Consider the following 18,698-nt stretch of genomic DNA (forward strand, 5'->3'; position numbering starts at 1 on the left):
CCTTCTCATAGTCTCAGTAATCTTTCCACCTCTGAGTCAGAAGTCTATTCGTTACTTTCCTCCCTGCCAGAAAATAAACCTACTGGTCCGGATGGTCTCAGTCCTGTCTTCCTTAAGAATACCGCTCCGACTCTTGCCCATCCTATTGCTGTTATATTTAACCGTTGCTTCTTAGCCGGCTACTTTCCTGATGACTGGAAAATCGCTAACATCACTCCGGTTTTTAAAAGTGGAAAGAGGTCTGATGTCAGAAACTATCGTCCGATTTCTATATTACCCACTCTGTCACTCATCTGTGAAAAGATTATCCACCAGCGCCTTCTTTCTTTCACACTTCCTTATATATCGTCCCAGCAGCATGGTTTTCTTCCTGGTAGCTCCTGCCTAACTAATCTGGCTGTTCTTCTCCATCGTGCAACATCTGCTCTTAACGCCGGTTCTCAACTGGACGTGTGCTACATTGATATTGCTAAGGCTTTTGATACAGTAGACCATGCACTTCTTTCCTATAAACTCTCAGAACATTTTAATATCCATGGTCGCTTGCTAACTCTCCTGCAGAGCTTCCTCAATACCAGAACTCAGCGTGTGGTTCTTGATGGGTTCAGTTCGACTCTTGTTATGGTACATTCTGGCGTCCCACAGGGCAGTGTCCTAGGTCCGCTTCTTTTTGTCTTATTTATTGACGATCTCATTCATTCTATATCCTCCGTTTCCTGTGAAATTCTACTATTTGCAGATGACTGTAAAATATTCAAACAAATCGATTCTTTATCAGACGTAAACTCCTTACAGAGTGGGCTTTATTTACTCTCTGAATGGTCCTCCACATGGCGTCTTAAGCCTAATCCTGCCAAGTGTTCCTCTATTTCGATCACGCTTCGTAAATCCCCTATTCTCAGTAAATACTCCCTCCTCGGTAACCCGTTCCCAACTCTAACAGAAGAAAATGACTTAGGAGTGATGTTTGACAGTAAATTGTTATTTGTCCCCCATATACAAAAGATAACCGCGCGAGCAATGTCACTTCTCGGTTTGTTGTATAGATTTTCTGACATCACCGATATCCACGCCCTCCGAGCCTACTATGTATCTTGCATCCTACTGATTATTGAATTCACGTCTCCCATTTGGTCTACCTCTTCACCCACTAATCTGAATCATATTGACCGCGTGCAGTCATTATTCTGTGCCACTGTTAGAGCCCGAGTATCTGATTGTCGAAACTTGAGCAGTAATCAGATACTAGACAAGTTAAACCTTCACCCATTATCTAGTCGCAGGAATGTAGCCGACCTTAGATTCCTATATAAAGCTGTTAACGGTTTATTTCGTTCTCCTGAACCTGCACCCTTCTTTTCCTTACATGTTCCAACTCGCAAAACCAGGATTAATCCGCCCCTTCATATTCCGTATTCCCGCCTCTCTCTCGTTCAAAGAAGTTTATTTATCCGCATACCAACCCTCCTTAACTCTTTATCTTCTGACAGGAACTTGGAAGTTTTTTCTTCGTATGCCTTCTTTAATCGATTCTTCTTTAACTTAACCTAGTTCATTTTCTTCATATTCCTTTTTTCTCTTCTCATTGCTGTCCTCTCTTTTGTACATAATATAATATTTATTTATTTTTTACTGTACTATACCATTACTTAAGTGTTATATCTGTATTTATCTTACTGTGCCTAGCTATAAGTTCTTCTCTTCGTTTTACATTCAACAGTTTTTCTCGTTGTTTCTTTAGCCTTTATTTTTTGTTTTTATATGTTGTGTCTGTAATTTTGTTAGTTTTTAATTTGTTCCTCTATTTTTATCGTTAGATGTTTTTTCGTCATTATTCTTCCACTTTTCTTTATGCTTGCCTTGTGCTACTCTATTATAAATATGTATTTCATTGCGGAACTCTGTAATTCGGCTTCTCGCTGTTTTGGTTTCCCAAATAAATAAATAAATAAATGGGAGAGAGAGTCCAGGTGCGCTTCTTCTGCAATAACAAGTACACTTGGAAATTTGGAAAGGTTGTAAAGAAGTATGGTCAGCGACACTACCTAGTTATTTTGGACGAATCAGGAAGGGCACTGAAACGCCATATTGATCAAATGCGTGGGACACTGATTCAACCTAAATCAATTACATTTGAACCAGCCCAGTCATACGACGTACCTAGAGCTCCAGAATGCCATGTCTCGGTTAATTGTGATTTAACAGTATCACCACGCCAAGATCCAACAGTTCAAGTAGAAAATCCATCAACCCCAGATACGGCAGTGATACCAAAATAGAATAATCCCGATGTTCCAACAAATGTACGTGTCCGTAGATCATCAAGACATACTCGACTGCCTGTGCGGTTCCGTGATTTTGTTTTGTGAACCAACTCAGCTCAATTGTTCTGTGAGAAGTGAAGTATCTTTTTCAAAATTCCATAGAATATCTGTTTTCCCTTTTTTTAATTTGTCTATATTCCTTATCTGATAAGTTCACAGCTTCAAAGTGTTTATTTAAAATTCAGTGTATAACACATTTCTAAGTGGGGAGACTGTAGTGTATTTAAAAATAATACAGTGAGTGCACTAGTAACAACAGCGTGTTGAACAGCCTAGGTGATTCCAAATATTTTTGTAAATTGGACTTGTTCAAAGCATTTCTATACTTGGTAGTTGATGATGAAATTGCTACAATCCAGACTATATCTATACATCGTGGAACATATAGAATGAATCGTCTAAGTTTTGGAATTAAAACAGCACCATCCGAATTTAACCGAATCATTTCACAAATCCTCAGGGGACTTCCAAATACAGAAGCCTATTTTGACGACTTTATTATTACAATGTCCCAACAAAATCCCAGAGATGTATACTCTCTGGAGAGAACAGCTGTTCTTCTCATTGGAACTTTCATTGTAGTGAATAGTTATGTCATGCTGTGCAACAAATGCATTTCCTGATAAAATAATGTTAAGTACTGGATAAGTATATTTAGTAGAGTGTTCAGAACATAACAGCATCCGCACTTCCTTCATTCACATCCGCGAATGGTTATCTGCATCCGCAAAATGGTTTCTGCGGATAATTTAAATACTTAACTGCAGTACCGGTACACAAAGGGCACTAGGAAAGTTTTGCAATATGCAAAAACGGTTGGCTGGACACCCCTGTTATGGTGAGGGATGAAAAGAGAGTGAAAACCATTCACTTTCAGAGGAACAAAGGGCATATCGAGTGAAATGGTGCAGAGAAATGCTAAAACAGTTTGAAAATAGGACTTTGCATAACGTCAATAGCATCGTTACAGGTGACGAAACTTGGCTTTATTATTACAATGTCCCAACAAAATCCCAGAACAAGGTGTGGCTGTTTGAAGATGAGGGTACTCCTGTGACTGCGAAAGTCAAGGTCAGTGAAGAAAAGGATGATTGCAGTATTCTTCACTAAACGGGGCATCCTGACTCGGGTTGTGCTAGAAACACAAAGGACAGTTACTGCAAAGTGGTACAGTGAGACGTGTCTGCCTCAGGTCATCCAGGCTCTCAAGCAGCTCCGTCCAAAGTCCAAAGCTCTTGCATCACGACAATGCTCCAGCATATCATGTTAATGTAACAATGGATTCTGTTGCCAGATCAGGGTTGACTGTGCTTGATCACCCTCCATACAGTCCTGATCTTGCCCCATGTGAATTCACACTCTTGCCAGAAGTGAAGATGAAGCTGAAAGGGCGGCGTTTTTCATCCGACGAGGAGCTTCTGGCAGCATGGGATCAAGAGTGTGAAAATGTAACCGAAGAAAAGTGGCAGAGTTGGTTCAGTGACTGGTTTCGACGTATGAGAATTGTATTGAGTGTGGTGGAAATTATTTTGAAAAAGTCTAAAGCGTTCACTCACATTGCAAAACTTTCCTAGTGCCCTTTGTATTGCACCCAAGTTACTGAAACGGATAGATCTGTTAACATAATACAGTAGGCCTGACACTTGGCACTTGGCACCAGACCCCTACAGTCACAGGTTTATGAGGGATTTTCTCTTACGATAACTACCAACGTATTGACCTTTGTTCGTTCCTTCCATTAATTGGAGGCAGGAGCCAGTTAGGCTTAGGTCAGATTTGTGCCTTTTTGGTCTCAAGGCTCTTTATAATATCACTATTCTCCTATACAAACGTCAAGGGTTGCCTAACCACAAGTAAAAACAAGAGTATACCTAAGTGAGAATGAATAAACATCATTATTTAGAAATTATCACCAAAATTATCGGCACTGCCATACAGTTTGTATCCGCCAAGACACTAACTTCGTGGATATCCGCATCCATGCAGGGCTCTACTAATGCGCAAGAATAAAACTAATTTAGTTGGTAATGTAACGCTTGATCAGAGAGGAAAGCATGAACCTAGTAATAAACTAGTTTCTGAAAGGGATGAAATAGACCTACTAGCTCACACATGAAAGCCATTATTTGAGACGCCATACCAGTCGCAAATACCTACCACATCATCTTAATATAACCAAAATGTATGAACTGTACGTGACTAAGAAGAAGGAGAAAGGCGAGTGAGTGCCATCTTATCCTGTTTATAAAGATGTATTCCGATCACGGCACTCAGATTCAAACAACCTAAAATAGACACTTGTAAAACATGTGACGTGTTTCAAATGAAGCTGAAGAGTTGTAATCAAGAAGACAAGGATACTACTAAACAAGAATATGATGATCATTTAGCTTTATCAGAGTATGCATACAAAAGCAAGGAAAAAGATATGAAATTAGCGGCTGAAAATTATAAAATGGAAGTACTGGTATATGGCATGCAACAATGTCTGCCAATGCTAGTGCTGAGCAGCAATATAGTTTATTACAAAAGACAGCTGTGGGTGTACAATGTAACAGTTACAGACTGCAGTGAAGGAAATAATGAAACTGAGTAGACATGATACTGTATAGGCTTCTGGGCTTATGCCGTGTCAAGAAAATAAGGTGAAATTCTTTACGTTTCGCAGAGAACTGTGCTCTGCGGCATCAGAAGAAATCTTGACTGTCCATGATAAGGCTTCTTAAACAATGACTCTTTAAATTTAGATGTTATAATAGAAGTGGAAATGGTACGTTCATTCGCCACCAGATGGCTCCCAGGACGTGGCACAGCACTAGCGTTCGAAGCGGAAGCTAACCGAACCATCAGAATCAGTCAATCCTGGACCTGTAGTGTGTAGTGTGGGTAAGAGCTCGAGCATCTTGGAACGTAACATCATGACCCGACGATAGAGCGTGCTCAGCTATTGCCGATTTGTCTGGTTGGTTGAGAAGAATATTACATCCATGTTCCTTGATATGGGTACCAATGGACCGGCATGTTTGGCCGATATATACCTTACCGCAAGTACAGGGAATTTCGTATACCCCAGGATGTAAAAGTGGGGACAATTTGTTCTTGGTTTTACTCAGACTGTGAGAAATTTTAGTGGCAGTGCCAAACACAGTTTTTATATTGTGTTTGCGGAGGACCTTGGCAATTCGATCTGTGGTGTTCTGAATATAAGGCAAGTCGGCAGTTCCCTTCACTTCTTTCTTTTGTGAGCTTTGCTTGGTCGTTTCTCTGGGATGCAGGGCTCTATGAATCTGCAAATCGCTGTGACCATTACCCTTGAACGCGACTTTGAGCGTGTCCATGTGCACCTGGATATTTGATGGCTCACAAATTCGTCTCGCCCTCTTGGCGAGTGTCGTGAGAATGCCTTGTTTTTGTGCTAGATGGTGGTGAGAATCTGCATGAAAGTAGCGATTTGTGTGGGTAGGCTTATGATAGACGGTATGTCCTAAGGAACATGTAATTAATCTCATAATGGAACCGTATTGAGGATAATATATTAAAATTATAAAATTCTTTTATTAACAACCACCTACTCAATAAAATATAATACACTCATTGAATTATAAAATAATCATGAGGTGTCTTAAAAAATGGCTTAAATAATGGAACATGTTTCGTTTGGCATTGCGAACATCATCAGCCGTTAGTACAAAGACTAAGGTCAGGGCCCTGAACTTAAGTGATTAAAATTGTTAAAAGAATAACAACGTCGTAATAAAAAGTAGTACGATAACATTAGGCTTAATTAGTAACAGTATGTACAGATCAACAGCAAGAATTTATGGTGAAATACATTGAACGATGGCAGTCTGTGGAGTTAAAAACAATCATGGGGTTGTTAAAGTAAAAAACAAAAATAGATATTGTAGACAATTAAAATATACGTCAATGTGTGAAGCGAGGATTAATTATTGACGTTGGAGTTCTTACAATTGTGCGAAAACAAAAGTTGAATTAGAGTTAATTGAACAGTACGAGTCAAATAGAACCAGTCAAAAGGTGCATGACGATGTAACCAAGGATGATGTGACGTGATCACCGGTAATTGCAAATTCTGTAGGAGAGGGAATCACAATGCCAGAAGGAAATACAAGTTGAACTAGTCCACATTCACGCGCTAGCTTAAAATTAAAAACGTATACAATGTAGAACATCAATGATGAACTCATTAAGGAGTAACTGTGGTCTTGAATAAGGGAGAGTTCAGGCAATCCGTAGATGAATGAAGCAGATTATGGCACAATTGGAGTTTGAAATCTGGAATGAAAGAAAAGGGAGGAAAATGAAATTATGTTAGAATGGAAAATGAAGAAGGAGAAAAGAAAAAATTAAAAGAGCAGGCTTACCCTTGGGACTAGTGTGAGGTGTCCGCTAGTGTTAGCTACGTGAAGTAAACTGGCGAGTAGCTTTATTGCTGCTTCTAGTGTTATATGTACGTATATGTAGAGGCGGGGAGTGAGTCATGTGAGGCGGAGGGGCGACCGATTCTTTGGGCGGGTCGAATGTTCGTGGAGGGGGTGTTACATGAAGAGGCGGTAGAGCAGTAGCTGTTGTTACAGAGGAAATATTATTAGCGGTTGTATAATTAAAAATTCTCATGAAGTTATTATTATTTATATTGAAAAGAGAAAGTAGTTCTGGAATTTTTTCAATTATTGGACTTTTAATTTCTGAAGTATCATTTAAATTTTGCTTTTTATTAAAATACTGGTCTAAGAATACATAAATGTTCTCAAACTCTGTCATAAGTTTACTTTTATTGACGTATTTCAAGATTTCAAGGTCTTTTTCAATTGTCGTAAAACTGTGGCCAGTTTCTTCCATATGGGTGCTCATGGCGGAATACTTTTTATGTTTCGAAGCGTTGTAGTGTTCAAGGTATCTGGTCAAAAAGCTACGTCCGGTCTGTCCGATATAAGAAAAACTACAATGGGTGCATTTAAACCTATAGATACCAGAGTTCGAGAATTTATTGTGGTTAATGTTAACTATATTTGAATTGAAGAATATATTACGGTTCGTATATCGGGTTCTATAAGCGATATTAATATTGTATTTCTTTAGAGTGTTAGTAACTTCAAATAAGCCTGGGTTCGTGCAGATAAAGGGAGCATATTTCGTTTTTTTAGGCTTGTCCGGAATCAGTTTCGTTGCGGTTTTTAATTTTATCTTGTTGATGATTTTATTAATCATCAAGGGATTATAGCCATTAATTCTGGCCAAATCCTTGATAAAGTTTAGTACTCTTTCGCGATTTTCAGTTGTAAGCAGGATTTTTAATGCTCTGTAGACAAGACTAAAAAATGCAGCCTGTTTATGAGATTGCGGATGTAAGGAATCGTTTCTTATAGAAGGCTTTCTAAATATTTGAAAAATATTTCTTGAAACGTTTAAATCCAAAAAGTTTAGAGAACCGTTGATCTTGTCTTCCTTAGTGAATTTGACATCATTGTCAAGCTCATTACGGGATGTTAGCACGCTGTGACTATCATTTTTTTGTGTATCTATAATGGCAAAAGTGTCATCCACATACCTTAACCATAATTGAAGACCATTGATATTATTGATTATTTTGTTATTTTCCAAATCATCCATAAAGATATTAGCTAGAATGCCCGATATCATCAAAAGGGCCGAGATCGGGTCACCCATTGCTAAAATAAATTCTTTTTTCAAATATTTAAAAAGCCTTCTTGTGCCCCCATCGCTATAAGAAACGATTCCTTACATCCGCAATCTCATAAACAGGCTGCATTTTTTAGTCTTGTCTACAGAGCATTAAAAATCCTGCTTACAACTGAAAATCGCAAAAGAGAACTAAACTTTATCAAGGATTTGGCCAGAATTAATGGCTATAATCCCTTGATGATTAATAAAATCATCAACAAGATAAAATTAAAAACCGCAACGAAACTGATTCCAGACAAGCCTAAAAAAACGAAATATGCTCCCTTTACCTACACGAACCCAGGCTTATTTCAAGTTACTAACCCTCTAAAGAAATATGATATTAATATCGCTTATAGAATCCGATATACGAACCGTAATATATTCTTCAATTCAAATATAGTTAACATTAACCACAATAAATTCTCGAACTCTGGTATCTATAGGCTTAAATGCACCCATTGTAGTTTTTCTTATATCGGACAGACCGGACGTAGCTTTTCGACCAGATACCTTGAACACTACAATGCTTCGAAACATAAAAAGTATTCCGCCATGAGCACCCATATGGAAGAAACTGGCCACAGTTTTACGACAATTGAAAAAGACCTTGAAATCTTGAAATACGTCAATAAAAGTAAATTTATGACAGAGTTTGAGAACATTTATGTATTCTTAGACCAGTATTTTAATAAAAATCAAAATTTAAATGATACTTCAGAAATTAAAAGTCCAATAATTGAAAAAATTCCAGAACTACTTTCTCTTTTCAATATAAATAATAATAACTTCATGAGAATTTTTAATTATACAACCGCTAATAATATTTCCTCTGTAACAACAGCTACTGCTCTACCGCCTCTTCATGTAACACCCCCTCCACGAACATTCGACCCGCCCAAAGAATCGGTCGCCCCTCCGCCTCACATGACTCACTCCCCGCCTCTACATATACGTACATATAACACTAGAAGCAGCAATAAAGCTACTCGCCAGTTTACTTCACGTAGCTAACACTAGCGGACACCTCACACTAGTCCCAAGGGTAAGCCTGCTCTTTTAATTTTTTCTTTTCTCCTTCTTCATTTTCCATTCTAACATAATTTCATTTTCCTCCCTTTTCTTTCATTCCAGATTTCAAACTCCAATTGTGCCATAATCTGCTTCATTCATCTACGGATTGCCTGAACTCTCCCTTATTCAAGACCACAGTTACTCCTTAATGAGTTCATCATTGATGTTCTACATTGTATACGTTTTTAATTTTAAGCTAGCGCGTGAATGTGGACTAGTTCAACTTGTATTTCCTTCTGGCATTGTGATTCCCTCTCCTACAGAATTTGCAATTACCGGTGATCACGTCACATCATCCTTGGTTACGTCGTCATGCGCCTTTTGACTGGTTCTATTTGACTCGTACTGTTCAATTAACTCTAATTCAACTTTTGTTTTCGCACAATTGTAAGAACTCCAACGTCAATAATTAATCCACGCTTCACACATTGACGTATATTTTAATTGTCTACAATATCTATTTTTGTTTTTTTACTTTAACAACCCCATGATTGTTTTTAACTCCACAGACTGCCATCGTTCAATTTATTTCACCATAAATTCTTGCTGTTGATCTGTACATACTGTTACTAATTAAGCCTAATGTTATCGTACTACTTTTTATTACGACATTGTTATTCTTTTAACAATTTTAATCACTTAAGTTCAGGGCCCTGACCTTAGTCTTTGTACTAACGGCTGATGATGTTCGCAATGCCAAACGAAACATGTTCTGTTATTTAAGCCATTTTTTAAGACACCTCATGATTATTTTATAATTCAATGAGTGTATTATATTGTATTGAGTAGGTGGTTGTTAATAAAAGAATTTTATATATTTAATATGTCCTAAGGAGCCGTCCGGTTTCTTTCCTACTAGAACATCCAAGAAAGGAAGGCATCCGTCCGACTCCATCTCCATAGTGAATTTTATTGAAGGATGTTGCTGATTTAGGTGGTTTAGAAATAGATGAAGTTTCTCAGGACCTTCTGTTCAGACCACAAATGCATCATCAACATTGTTACAGACTTTGCACGATGAATTCAATGCCTGAGACAAAGAAATGACATGGCACCTCAACTTGAAATATGTATGACCCCATTTGCAGCTCATCCTGAAAAAGCATCATATTTCCAAACAGAGCTGATAATACTACAGTTCAACGCAGTCCTAAAGGACAGGTACTACCACTACAATGGTGATTTCATTTCCTTTTACAAAGGTGTTCATGCACAAGATTTTCCCAAACTTCATGCACTTGCCTTAAAATTTGCTTCAATTTTCCGAACAACTTATGCATATGAACACATGTTTTCAATTCTCAATTTAAATAAATGTAGAACTAGGACTTCTCTGTCCGATGTTGTCTTAGAGGCTGTACTTAGAATTTCTACTGCCAAATCGATTGTACCCAATATTGCTAAACTAGTTGCTGCAAAATGATGTCAACAATAGACTTAAATGCTAAATGTACATTAAGGAAAATGCAATATATGTACAGAATAAATTGTTTGTGTGTTCACAGAATTGTCATAAATAATATTGTTTTCGTAAGCTGTGCGCTGACTTGACAACGTGTGGTTCTGCCTCTTCCAGTTCTCCTCCTTCCCCCACCATGTCGCCGGTGCTACACTACAGCACCTGGGCTGTGGGAGGACCTCAGTTGGAATCGTTTGGTTTAGAATATATCTTAGAAACTTGATACGTCAATTATATAGCATATCTTCATGTGCCAGAACTTAGTATGTCTATTTATACCCTTGTGTCAATACACTCTTTCAATGTATTTAGTATGTTTTGTAATATGTTGGTCTACAAATTCCTATAGTTTGAAGTTAATAAATTCAGTTATGTATTTAACACTGCCATGTAATGTTTCAATTTCATTTCCTAAAAAGTTGCATTTTTTGACATGGCTTATCACCACAGAATTTACAGACTTGTTAAATACTCTTGTGGGGCAAAATTCTGGCACCTCAGACATCTAAAGCTGTAAAAGTACTTAAGAAAGACGTAAAACAACTAAATTATCTTTCACAGTTTCAGATTTATAAGAATATTTTGAAAAATTTAAATTTACTTTTATGAAATTAAACTTTGATATTCATGAGGCCTAAAATGAGCTAACATACATATCTAATCTCTCTTGTTCTTTTATAATACTGTAAATATTTCACGAATACAGTAGAAGTCTGCTATAGCGAGTACGGCATATACTGAGAACTCAGTTATTACTGTTACGAAGTTTTCCGTGGTAGTTAGAGGTGAAAGAAGGTGCGGGGGGTGAACAGGTCTCAGGCTACGAAATTAAAGTGAATTTAAAATTTAACAAGGTTATATTTTCTTAGCAAAAAACAAGAAATAGCAATAATGGCAGGTACAGAGTAGCAAAACTACTAATCGAGAATGTACAATTACAGAGTTACAGGATTTGGGCTCCGAGAGCCAGACACACAATTCTTGAGCAATTAGCCCAACTTTACGATATACAGAATTCAACAAAGGGGCAGAAGACCCCAATCATGCCCAGGAGCACTTGCTCCCAATTACATCATAAAGCCTCCTCGAGGCGCGCAGAAACAAACTTCAAAAGAGTGATCTGCTCTCAAAGGTTAAGCCTATCAAAGGCCACACCAAACTCCACCTTCAAGTTGTCCTTTTAAGGACATAAACACAGGGGTAAAGATACCCAACCTACTGAGGCCTATTAAGTGAGAAAATTTAATTACATGGCCTCTAAAATACCAATTTGAGAGGAGGCGAACTTGCGCTCCTAATACACTTTGTTTAAAACCTACTTGGCACTAGGCCGTTAATGCAAGGGCTAATCCCATAATAAAGAGGTGACTTTTAGAAGGAAACAATTTACATTACGTTAAGGAAGAAACGGTTGTGAAAATAAGTTCACCTCAATGCAATACGAGAGGGAGCTCGAGGGGGTTAAGCACTCTCTATCCCAATATGAAGCTTGAAAGAGAATAGATACAAAGATTCTTTACATTTTAGGGAAAGTTACATGGTGGAAAAGCTTCGGACCCGCCCCGAGAGTTAAACTGCTGAGCTAGCAAGAAAAGAGGTTATTAATCGGCCATTACCTTGTTGTTGAACTGTTGCCCGAAGGAAGAGGCGCTTCCCGCCCCCTGCTATGTACTTTACACACTGAAAGATGTTACTGAAGTGGCGCAGAGCAGTTTATATACTCTTGCAGAAAGTTTGAGGCGTTTCAGGAAGGAAAACACCCGCCCACAATCATTTTATTGGTGGATAAAGAAAACCCCTACACAAGATGAAGAAGAAACACATTATTGGTGGAAAATTAATTAAAGAAATTCGGGATTGGCTAAATTCAAAACAAGGGGAAAGAAAGGGTTAATATTGCCAACTTAAACAATGACTGAAAGAAATTTAGCAAAGAACAAACTTTTGAAATTAAATTTTCTCCAAAAAAACAGTTCTTTCACTTCGCACTAGGGTGCACCGTTGTAGTTCTTCAGTAGTGTCCTCTAGAAGAGAATGTTCACACTTCTTACTACAAGCAAAACAAAAATACGTCAAAAACAACACAGTTCAGAAACTTCAAAATTTCCAAGTAGTGACATCTTCAGGGTAACTTGAAAATTAACACACAAGACAAAGTTCAGACTTCTTCCAGTAGGCGGGGGGGGGGGGGGGGTTTCAACTGGCGCAAGGTTTGAATTAGCGGTGTGGAGGTGTACCGCCCGGTACAGACCTCCCCCCCCCCCCCCCAAAAAAAAAAGTCCCTTCAGGAGTGACACATGAAATTCGTTAAAGACAAGGTCCGAGTTATGATGTTGATATGGAGATTAATTACAGAAGTATTTATAAACATTTTCTAAATTTGGTCTGATCCAGTTTCAAAATTCTTGTAGTAACTGTTGAAGTAATGTCTTTATGTTTGTAGAAGTTGAATTCAGAAGGAAAATTTTAGTTTTTGAAGTTGAGGAAAAAAAATCTTCTAAGTCCACCAGATATTGCTGCTGAATTCCCAAGTGTAGTAATTGCTGATAGTAAATGTCCATGTAGTTGATTAAATATTTCGATGTTGATTAAGTTGGATGGCCAGACCGGCCGTTGCAGCTTGTGTCCAAAGGCGTCCGCTCGGACCCCCTCAAGTACCCTGAGATACCGCTCGCCCCACTATGAGAGGAGCAGTGGTGTTGAAGCACGCCACGCCCGCGGTGAACATTCAGGTCGCGGGCCAGTTACAGGTTGTGCGCCGCGCATCAGCCTTGGCCGAGAGGAGGGCTCCGGCTCGCCGTGCACCTGTCGTCCTCGCTGCAGTAGAGGGGGCCCTTCCTCTATCCCAGTCGCGGCACGGCGCCGCGCGGCTGCGGGGGCACTGAAACATTAAAGCTAGGCGGCAGAATTTTGTTGGACCATCATCTTTTTTTTTGAGGGCACAGGCTTTGTGGAGAGGTTGAGGGGCCAGCGGCGTGCAGATATCCATGGCATTTTATAAGCCACTGTGTGTGGGGAGCAGGAGACGGGAGGGTGGTAATGGCCGTGGCAAGGACAGGATGGCAGTTCAACTGATCGGGGGAGGTTTACAAAAAATAATTACGCTTAAAGGAAACAGATTGCAAGGGCAGAAGGCCTAAAAGTGAAACCTCTCAGAGAAAAAAAAATATAACCTTCCTATTTCTTTCAAAATAATATGAAGCAAGTTAACACAGAAATTACACTGGTTTCACCTGTGACAGGTGAACCCTAAATATCCTCTTGGTGGCTGGATTACTTAATAACAACGTAACCGGCGTAAGGAAATCGAGAATGATACACGGCCCATGAAATCTGGGGGCAAGCTTGCCCGCGGGAACAAAGTTCTTGACCATCACCTGGTCACCTACCTTCAAATTGGTGGGTCTCCGTCCACGATCATATCTTTCCCTAACCTTTTCATGAGACACCTTAAGATTGACTTTAGCTTTCTTCCAAAGATCTTTGATATTATCCGGATCTATTGTCTCGGGTAGAATGTCACTCAGAGACCAGAGGTTAGAGAGCGGCGTGTTGGGAACGAACTTGAACATCAAAGAAGCTGGAGTAATCTTGTGAGATTCATGGACCGCCGAATTCAAAGCAAAAGCTAACCAATGCAGGGACGTGTCCCACCTAGAATGATCTTCATGATGATAGGCAATAAGCGCGGACCTGAGATAACGATTAACCCGTTCAGCCAGAGATGGTTGAGGGTAATAAGCAGAAGTCGTCACATGAGAGATGGACAAGTCAAAACAGAATTTACGAAACAGATTTGATGTAAACGCCTTAGCATTATCAGACACAATATATTGGCACGGACCAAAAGAAGCAAAAATAGAATTTAGGCAAGTAATGGTGGACTGAGCGGTAGCCAGCTTAGTCGGATATAACCAGGAAAATCTTGTAAAACCATCTACGCATACAAAGATGAACTTGTTGGCATTTCCCTTTGACTGGGGGAAGGGTCCTACATAATCAATATACAGGCGTTCCATGGGGCGCGACGCTTGATGCGAAGACAGAAGGCCTACCTTGGTGGACATGGTTGGTTTACTAAGCAAACAAGATTTACAAGCTTTTACTAGTTCACGGATTTCACCGTCCATACCCTTCCAGATGAACCTTTCACGAATCTTTTCACGAGTTTTAAAGATTCCAAGATGCCCCCCTAATGGGGTCTCATGATAGTACTTGAAGATCATAGGTACAAGAACAGCTGGAACGACAACCTTCATCATCTTATCATGCCTTGATGGGCAACATAAAACACCATCCTCAGAACATAAGGGACGACATGTTCCCCAGAAGAAAGGGTTTCCATTATCGGAGCCAGCGTCGGATCTTCACGTTGGTATTTCTCGATATCACTAAAGAGCATGGGAGCATCTGTTAAGATGGCATTAACATCAGATAGCATGGACTCGGGAGGTGAAGAACTATCGACCGGATCATGGGTCTCGACCTCGTTGGAAAACATACGGCTGAGTCCATCAGCAACAACATTTTCGGTACCACGGATATGCCCGACATCGAATTGGAAGGCAGAAATACGGATTGCCCAACGGGCTATACGACCAGTACGACGCGGCCTACCTAAGACCCAGCTTAAGGCTTGATTATCTGTCTCCAGGTCGAATTTGACATGTTCCAGATAGAGACGGAACTTTTCTAAGGCAAATAAGACTACCAAACCTTCGAGCTCATAGATGGAATACTTGGCTTCTTGAGCCGATAGAGTCCTAGATGCATAGGCGATGGGTCGCCTCCCTAGTTCAGTCTCTTGAAGAAGGACTGCAGCTACTGCTGACGACGATGCGTCAGTTTGGACGATGAATTTCTTTGAGAAATCAGGCATAGCAAGGACAGGGGCATTACAGAGAGCTAATTTAAGATCTTCAAAAGCGACTTGTTGAGAAGGTCCCCACTCGAATTTGATGCCTTTCCTACGAAGAAGGTTTAAGGGCGCCGCTCTATTAGCGAAGTTAGGAATAAACTTCCTGAAGAAATTCACCATACCAATGAACCTGGCGATACCTTTAATGTCCTTGGGAGGTTTAAAATCACGGATGGCCTGTGTTCTAGAATGATCGACGGCAACACCATCAGGTGACACAATATGCCCTAGGAATGACATAGAGGGCTTCGCAAAGGCAACCTTGGACAACTTAACAGTTAACCCAGCCTTACGAAGGCGATTAAGAACTTCTCGCAGATGATCTAGATGTTCTTCAAAAGTCTCCGAAAATACGACATCATCCAAGTAGTGATACAAGTACTCAAATTTGATGTCGGAGAAGACCCTATCTAGCAGCCTAGTGAGTACAGCTGCTCCCGTGGGGAGCCCGAAAGGCACGCGGTTGTATTCATACAAATTCCAATCCGTGGCAAACGCTGTAAGATGTTTAGACTCTTCCGCTAGGGGAATTTGATTGTAGGCCTGATTCAAATCCAAGATGGTGAAGAACTTGGCCTTACCAAACCATGAAAAACAAGAGTGAAGGTCGGGAAGGGGCACAGATTGTGACACCACCTTCCGATTGAGAGCCCTATAATCAATGACAGGCCTGAAGCCCCCTTGGGGTTTCGGGACTAGAAAAATAGGCAAAGAATACGCCGACTTAGAGGGCCTAATAATACCATCGTTCAACATCTGATCGATGATTTCTTTCAGAGCCTTCATTTTAGGTGAAGATAGCCTATAAGGTGGAAAACGGACAGGAATCGAATCCGTGACCTCAATTTTGTATTCGATAAGGTCAGTAACACCAAGAGTATCAGAGAACACCTCTGGAAACGACTGACACAACTTACGAATACTATCAGCCTGCTCCTCAGGTAGATGTCTAAGGTCTAACAACATCTCATCCTGGGTAGGCGAAATAGATGAACATGACGCAGAATTACATTTTAACAAGGGGATTTTACAATTGGAAGCAAATTTGAATGTGCACGACTTACTCTGAAGATCGGGCACAAGACCCGTGTGAGAAATAAAGCCGGCTCCCAATATGATGGGGCAAGACAAGTGCTTAGCCACAAACAATTTGATTTTCCATGTAAATTTAAAAATACGAATTTTGACATTTACAGAACCAAGAATTTCTAATGGAGATGAATTAGCCGAAACATATTGAACAGGAGATGAACCATAGTCAGGTAGTTTACAAACCGATTTCAATTTTGAATACCATTGATCCGAAATAATTGAACAAACACTGCCTGAATCTAATAGAGCTGTTATAGGCTCATTATTTAACTCAATTTTAAGAAAAGGAACAGGTGCGGGGGTATCTGCCGCAATCCTAAGACACTCTTTGGGGCATTCAAAAGATGAATTTGAAGACTGAACGTTCCCTGAATTTACGACCTGTTTGCCAGGGGCTGAGCCTTGGGAAGCAGAATTAGTCGACTCAGCCAAAGCCGCTAGTCACTTATTATTAGTGACATTGGTGGAAGTTGCACCAGAAGTTGAGCAGGAGGGGGTGCTATTTGAATTTGGGCAATTCTTGGCGATATGTGAGAAAGCCCCACATTTAAAACAGCCTTGTGATGAGCCAGCTCCATTATTTGCCCTACTAGATTTGATCAATGGACACTTGTTCCGAAGATGGTCAGGCGACCCGCAAGCGTAACATTTACGAGGTGTGACTGATCGGCGAGGTGGAGGCCGAGTATTACTAAAAGAAGGCGGGGGTTCTTTCGCGACACGCAAGGAATCGGCGTATCTAACTCCTTCCGCTGAGACGGCCAATGCTTCAAGTTCAGAGAAGGTTTGCGGGCACGCCGCGAAACACAAATATGACCTATAGGATGGTGAAATTCCTTCTACAATAGCCTGTACAATCTGATCTTCAGGAAAATGAAGGGCAAAAACCCTAGTATCAAACTTAATGTCTTGTATGAAATCAGCCAGATTTTCATCCAATCTCTGTACTCGATAATAGTACTTCTGAATCAGAGATGGCCTCGCGCGAGCAGGAATAAAATTTGCAAGCAAGTGTGCGTGAAAATCTTCAATAGATGACTGTTCAGCTATGGCTCTTACTATTTTGTCTGAGAGAATACCTATTGCATAGGGATAGATGATTTGCAAAATCTGACATGGAGAAAGAGAAAAAACAAGGGCATGATCCTGAAATTCAACTAAAAACCTTAAGAAAGAAATAACTTCACTGGTAGTGTTAACCGAAAACTTCGAGATACCTCTGAGCAACATTGCCAATGGATGAGGCAAGCTGCTGAACCCAGGTGACATCGTAGGTAAAGGTTTCAGTGGCAAGGAAGTTAATTCAGAACGTACATTATTCAACGATGCACGGCGTTCAGACTCGTTGTCCAATGGGGCAGAGATCGTTTGAGCTCCAACGGTTATCCTATTGACTTCTCCCTTAGGAGGCTCTTCCTCGCTACCTACATTCACCGTGGTGGGTTGATCGATTTTGGGAGGAACTTCCCCAGTTAACAATTGGGTAACCTTACTGGATAATTCAGAAATACTTTCAAGCAACGTACTAGCTTCCTTCCTCTGAACGTCATTCAACTTCAGAGACAACAGATCGTTAACTCTATTTGAAAAATGAAATAGCCTGGCTTGCACACGCTTAATTTGATTCGGAGAAGGATCATTTTCGTCAAAAAAAACTAACTACAGATGCTAGCCCAGTAGTATTCTCGGTGATCGTGGAAAGAGAGCCGTCAATTTCTTTCTCTCCCAAAGTGGGGATGGAAATGGGCAAATCAAGGGACTCTCTAAGCTTGTTTGTGTCTACCGCAACCGTGCCTCCAGATTGCACATTTCTAATAGTTAATTCATAGATCAACTCCTCCTTGCGCAAATAGTTGAGATGGAGAACATCGCGAGGGCTGGGCATGATGACAGAACAATTTTGAAAAAGAAAAAATCAAAATTTCCAGCAACAGAGAAAATTGTTAGAGTTCGAATCAAAACAATGTTTAGCCGTCAAAAGGGGCTAAATTCAGACCCATTCAACCACGCTCTGCTACCACTTGTTACGGAGTTTTCCGTGGTAGTTAGAGGTGAAAGAAGGTGCGGGGGGTGAACAGGTCTCAGGCTACGAAATTAAAGTGAATTTAAAAATTTAACAAGGTTA

This window comes from Anabrus simplex, chromosome 3, assembly GCF_040414725.1.
Source record: "Anabrus simplex isolate iqAnaSimp1 chromosome 3, ASM4041472v1, whole genome shotgun sequence".
Taxonomy (NCBI): Eukaryota; Metazoa; Arthropoda; class Insecta; order Orthoptera; family Tettigoniidae; genus Anabrus; species Anabrus simplex.